The sequence below is a fragment of the Amphiura filiformis genome, chromosome 3 (assembly GCF_039555335.1).
Source record: "Amphiura filiformis chromosome 3, Afil_fr2py, whole genome shotgun sequence".
Lineage (NCBI taxonomy): Eukaryota > Metazoa > Echinodermata > Ophiuroidea > Amphilepidida > Amphiuridae > Amphiura > Amphiura filiformis.
The window spans coordinates 30,214,272-30,220,475 of record NC_092630.1 but is presented as its reverse complement, the minus strand read 5'-3'; the positions used below and the strand labels follow the sequence as shown (position 1 = coordinate 30,220,475).

General features: G+C 34.3%; 1 long non-coding RNA gene across 1 annotated transcript in view; it reads right to left on the bottom strand.

The window, feature by feature from the left end:
* Nucleotides 1-1,263: 1,263 nt before the first annotated feature.
* LOC140148339 (uncharacterized) overlaps nt 1,264-6,204 on the bottom strand; it is a 5,845-nt gene continuing 904 nt past the window's right edge. The window contains exons 2-3 of the long non-coding RNA XR_011858475.1: nt 3,727-3,855; nt 1,264-2,850 (exon numbers count right to left, since the gene is read on the bottom strand). This is a non-coding gene — a long non-coding RNA (uncharacterized lncRNA). The remainder of the gene's footprint in view (nt 2,851-3,726; nt 3,856-6,204) is intronic.

The window sequence follows — 6,204 nt, the reverse complement described above, 5'->3', positions numbered from 1 at the left end:
TTTAAATTTTCTTTTTTTTTTGATAAGAAAAAACTGCTATTTGTGGTGAGATAAATTTTCTCATCGTAGTGTCTATTATTATTGTCTCATTGAAACTGGGGACACTACAGTTGATAATCCCCAGTAAATTTAGCTCACCACAAACATTATTTGTTTCTCATCCAAAATTTTTTTTTTAATTTTCGCTGTTTATCATCAAAATGTCTGTTTTCTCATCCAAAACTTCATAGTGCCTGGCCAGTACTCCACATAGGAACTGACATGCTTCACTTTGATGTGACAGAACAGAATTGACATGGACAAAAATCTCAACCTTGACCTATTCCTAAGGAACTTCAACACGCTGAACCAAAATGGGATAGCTTCTTTAACCCTAACTAAGTATTTTTTACACCATTATGTTATCAAAAACACACAATACATAACTTCAAATCATAAGCACATTTTGGGAATCATTTTTTATTGCCTAAAGGTTCACATACAAGAACCTGCTTCACAAACTAGCTACATTATCACTTTTGGATGTTATGATAAGGCTACGAAAAGAAAACCCTGTTCTATGGGCCTGATCGACCCAAATTTTACACAGTTTGGGAAACAAATTTTCCTGTACAAAGGAATGCCGACCCAAATTTTGAAAATATCAGGAACAATTTTTTGTTTGTATTTCCCCGAATTGCAGAATATTACAGATTTTGGTGATTTATGGGGTCATTTTGCAAATAAAAGAGACCTGACTGACCGACCCTACTTGAAAGTTCAGCCCGCCCGTATAACAAGGTGTTGTTTTTTGTCGCCTAACCTGAATCCCTTGAACTAATTTTTCTTTTCAAATCACAGTATTCAAAATCTTGTCATTATAAATATGGTAAACAAAGTAGTAGATCTATAGCATTCATTGGGGACATTCATGTGTACCATGCACAAATTTTGATTGTAACCGCCAAATTTTGACACATTTTTTAATATCACTTTAGTTGCAAGCTCCAGTTGAAAATGTATGACTCCCCTTCCAAACTGACAGCCCCTAATTATATTGACATCAGTAAGGCCGTATAAAATTAATGTTTTGGTTCTCGTCCAGAGGATTTTCATGAATTGATGAGGGAGGGAGGTGTTTTTTTTTTTTTTTTTTTTTTCAATGTAAAATTAGCATTGTCAGTAGTTTTCGGTCTTCTCCAACAGTGCTCGAGGAAACGATGAGGCCCTTTTCTTTTTTTTCAAATGTGAGATTCTGAGGATAAACCCCTAGAGTACCACAAAAAGACTTGGAAGTGATGCTTGTTCTCTAATAAACTTATTTATATGTATGAAGATTTCATAAATCATTCCAAAGTCTTAAAAAATTGAAAAATCTAAAAAAAAAAAAAAATCTGACAAATCCCAGAAATTGAGGAGGGAGGCGACGAGAACCAAATTATTAATTTTACACGGCCTTAAATGTTGATTTAACAATGCAACCAAACTGTCTTTGTTGCAAAAACTAATGTAGCCCCTTTATGACGATCTGATTAGAAGTTACATCATTCCACAGACCAGGATCTGTGATCATTCCAATTTTATTCAAAATACTCACACAAAACATTGAAAAGGAAAACAGATAAAGCCAGACAGGATGGTTAAGGAGGTGACCAGGCTCAAACATGATTCATTGGTTTTAAAACAATTTTAAGACAAAGGGGTCAAATTGCATGTACATTTGTGTTTGTTTTTTACATGCAAGTTCCATGCATGTTTCAGAATCTTTTTATTCCGAGTAATAATTTTTACTTTCTAATGGCTCTATATCCAGGAACACTCCAAATTTTTTTATTTTTTTTTTTAATCCACCCGCCCGCACCTCCTCTTTCAAAGCTGTGAAGGAAAAACAAACAATTATCTTTTTGGCCTTAAAATTAATGGCGAGTGAAAAATGGGCGAGCTAGAGCGAGAGAAAATGGCGAGTTAGATAAGTTACCCCCTGCAGAGATTAAAGAGTGACCCCTGCTTAGAATACGGCAAGTCTCACCGGTGAGTTAAGATTTTTACTGCAAGTCATGCCTGCGAGTTAAGATTTTCATGCCAAGTCCAGCAGACAAGTTACGGCAAGTCCAATCGGCGAATTAAAATTTACGGCAAGTCCCATCAGCAAGTTATTAGTTATGGCAAGTCTTATCAGCGGGTTAAGATTTTTACAGCAAGTCCCATTGGCGAGTTAAGATTGCAATCTGATAAAGAGTAAAGTGGATTTTTTCTTTCAATCATGAACCTCAACTGGTGAACAGGACTTGAATCACTTGATAGTGTTGTCATAACTCGCCGGTGGGACTTGATGGTGTTGTCGTAACTCACCGATGGGACTTGATAGCTTTGTCGTCCGCCTTTAGCTTACTTTGTGTAGGGTAATTGACAAAAAACCTAATCTCTGTGGGGGTGGTACCTCGCCTTTTCTTTAACTCACCTTTCTTAAAACTCGCCAAACTTGCATAGTTACCACTGTGTCCAGTATTAATTTTTTGACTTAATTGCAGTCCACAAACACATTATCATAATTTTAAATTACGAGTTTCACTGTTGTAAAATATCAAATTAACAGTAGGTGATGGCTAGGCTACCAGCTAGTCCACTAAGCCTATAGATAGGTAGGCCTACATGTAGGCCCTACCAGCCATTTTGACAAGATGTCTGTTTCTGTCAATAATTTTCCCCTCAAAGTTTAATTCGCTTGAACTTAGTTGAATTGCTGACATGATATATGGCACAGGTGATTGCTATGGAGCATCATCATCACTGTATCATGATCTCAATCTGTCTCTTGCTTTATTAGCTTGTTGCTGCAGGTGGTTCCGCCAGTAGAAGTTCAAAATTCATCTGTAAAGAAATAAACCAAAATATCAATTAAAAATGACAGGGAAAAAAAAAAAAAAATCTTGGGGCCTGACTTAATAGCTTGGGCCCCGACAATAAATTAGGGCCTGCGCTCAAAATCAGAGCACTAAAAACTAAAATACTACCTCGGGCTTCAAGTGAAGTTACTATCATGTGGGCCCCAAGTTACTAAGGCTGTGCCCCAAGTTACCAAGATGGGCCCCGAGTTACCAAGTTAAGGATAGTTTGTCGGGCCCCAAGATTATTCGGGGGCTCTGTAATAATCTGGGATTGCAGTTGTGAAAAGGAATGATGGCAATAAATTTGAATTCTTTTACGATTCTCAATTGATTTATCCAGTACCGTATTCATTCCAATAAGCACCCAGGGTGCTTAACGAAGTCATTTTGGGTGGGTGCTTATTTTTTACCTGGTTTACCTAATTTTTTGTGAGGGGCGATTATTAGAGATGAATTTACGTATGTTATAAAAGGGTCCTGAGACGTTCTTGTAGCTTTTCTGATGTAGAAAATGTATTGCAAGTTTACACCGGATGTGTAGTCCTCCAGCTATTTCACTATCAACATCTATCTGTCACTTCAACATTAATGGTACCCTTTAGCAAATTGAATATACCCTGGGTGAGCGCTTATTGGAATATGGTACATTAGTTAAAATTCACATAGTACATGTAGTTGATTTGCAGAGCTACAATCCAGCTGTAAGTAGGTAGCTGCAAAAACTATGACTAATTCTGGACCATTGTTTGAGGTATCAATCATTCTGGACAATTTTATTGAGGTATACATTTATTCGCATTTTAAGCCATATGACCTAATCCTTTTATCACCCAATAAAGCAGTTACTCATTGTACATACCAGCGTTTTGTACTGTTGAGTTCATCAATATACATTCTGATTTGGAAGCCACACAACTAACATCTCCTGAAAGCAGTTGCTGAGCCTACAACTGTACAATTCACTTTAAGTTGACATCACTGCTATCACCTAGTTGAGGAAATTCAAGAAATAATATCTTAAAATGGAGAAACATTTTACAAGAACAAACATGTTTTTCTCGTAAAGCTTTATGAGGCCTAAAATCTATATAAAATTTATAATTTCAATTATATCAAGAGTTTAGGCTTAGCAAATAAAATTCTCCATTTCAATGTTCCGTAAAAGTTACGGAACATTAAAATCAAGGATTTTATCAAGATTTTAGGCTTCATAAAGCTTTGCATAAAAGCTACGCAACATTAAAATCAATTTAAAATTCTCAATTTCAATTTTGACGAGATTTTAGGTTCTGGTAAAGTTTATAAGGCCTAAAATCTTGATAAAATACTTGATTTCAATGTTCTGTAAAAGCTACGGCACATTGAAATGAAGGGTTTTATCAGGATTTTAGGCATCGTAAAGCTTTGCATAAAAGCTACGGAACATTAAAATCAAGTAAAATTCTCAATTTCAATTTGATTGAATTTTAGGTTTAGTAAAAGCTTTTAGGCCTAAAATCTTGATAAAATTCTCAATTTTAATGTTCCGTAAAAGCTACGACACATTGAAATGAAGGATTTTATTGAGATTTTAGGCCTCGTAAAGATTTGCATACAAGCTACGGAACATTGAAATCAATTCAATTCTCAATATTAATTTTACTGAGATTTTAGGCCTTGTCAAGCTTTACCATGCCTAAAATCCTGATTAAAATTCTTTTGATTTCAATGTTCCGTAAAAGCTACGCACATTAAAATCAATGATTTTTCAAGATTTTAGGCATCATAAAGCTTTATGTAAAAGCTACGGGTAATTGAAATTAATTATAATTCTCAATTTCAATTTTATCGAGATTTTAGGCCTAGTAAAGCTTTACAAGGCCTAAAATCTCAATAAAATTCTCAATTTCAATGTTCCGTAAAAGATATGGCACATTGAAATGAAGGATTTTATCAAGATTTCAGGCATCGTAAAGCTTTGCATAAAAGCTATGGAACATTAAAATCAATTAAAATTCTCAATTTCAATTTTATGGAGACTTTACGATGCCTAAAATCCTGATTAAAATTCTTGATTTCAATGTTCCGTAAAAGCTACGGCACATTAAAATCAATGATTTTTTCAAGATTTTAGGCATCATAAAGCTTTGCGTATAAGCTACGGGTAATTGAAATTAATTATAATTCTCAATTTCAATTTTATCGAGATTTTAGGCCTAGTAAAGCTTTATAAGGCCTAAAATCTCAATAAAATTCTCAATTTCAATGTTCCGTAAAAGATATGGCACATTGAAATGAAGGATTTTATCAAGATTTCAGGCATCGTAAAGCTTTGCATAAAAGCTATGGAACATTAAAATCAATTAAAATTCTCAATTTCAATTTTATGGAGACTTTACGATGCCTAAAATCCTGATTAAAATTCGTGATTTCAATGTTCCGTAAAAGCTACGCACATTGAAATCAATGATTTTTGCAAGATTTTAGGCATCGTAAAGCTTTATGCGTAAAAGCTACGGGTAATTGAAATCAATTATAATTCTCAATTTCAATTTTATCAAGATTTTAGGCCTAGTAAAGCTTTATAAGGCCTAAAATCTCAATAAATTCTCAATTTCAATGTTCCATAAAAGCTACGGCACATTGAAATGAAGGATTTTATCAAGATTTCAGGCATCGTAAAGCTTTGCATAAAAGCTATGGAAAATTAAAATCAATTAAAATTCTCAATTTCAATTTTATCGAGATTTACGATGCCTAAAATCCTGATTAAAATTCTTGATTTCAATGTTCCGTAAAAGCTACAGCACATTGAAATCAATGATTTTTTCAAGATTTTGGGCATCGTAAAGCTTAGCATAAAAGCTACGGGTAATTGCAATATTTCTCAATTTTATCAAGATTTTAGGTTTAGTAAAGCTTTATAAGGCCTAAAATCTCAATAAATTTCAATTTCAATGATCCGTAAAAGCTACGGCACATTGAAATGAAGGATTTTGTCGAGATTCCAGGCATCGTAAAGCTTTGCATAAAAGCTATGGAACATTAAAATCAATTTAATTCTCAATTTCAATTTTATCAAGATTTTGGGCCTTAAAAGCTTTAGTATACGCGGCCTAACATCTTGATAAAATTCTTGATTTCAATGTTCTGTAACCAAAAGCTACGGCACATTGAAATCAAGGGTTTTATCAAGATTTTAGGCATCGTAAAGCTTCAAGCGTAAATTAAAATTGATTGGGCAGCTGATTGGGGGGGGGGGGGGTAGGGACAATATATTACTTTGATCATTGTTTGATGTGTGAGGTATACTATTTTGCAGCAAACCTTTGACGAGCGCGACTGCCGTGATGTTGCA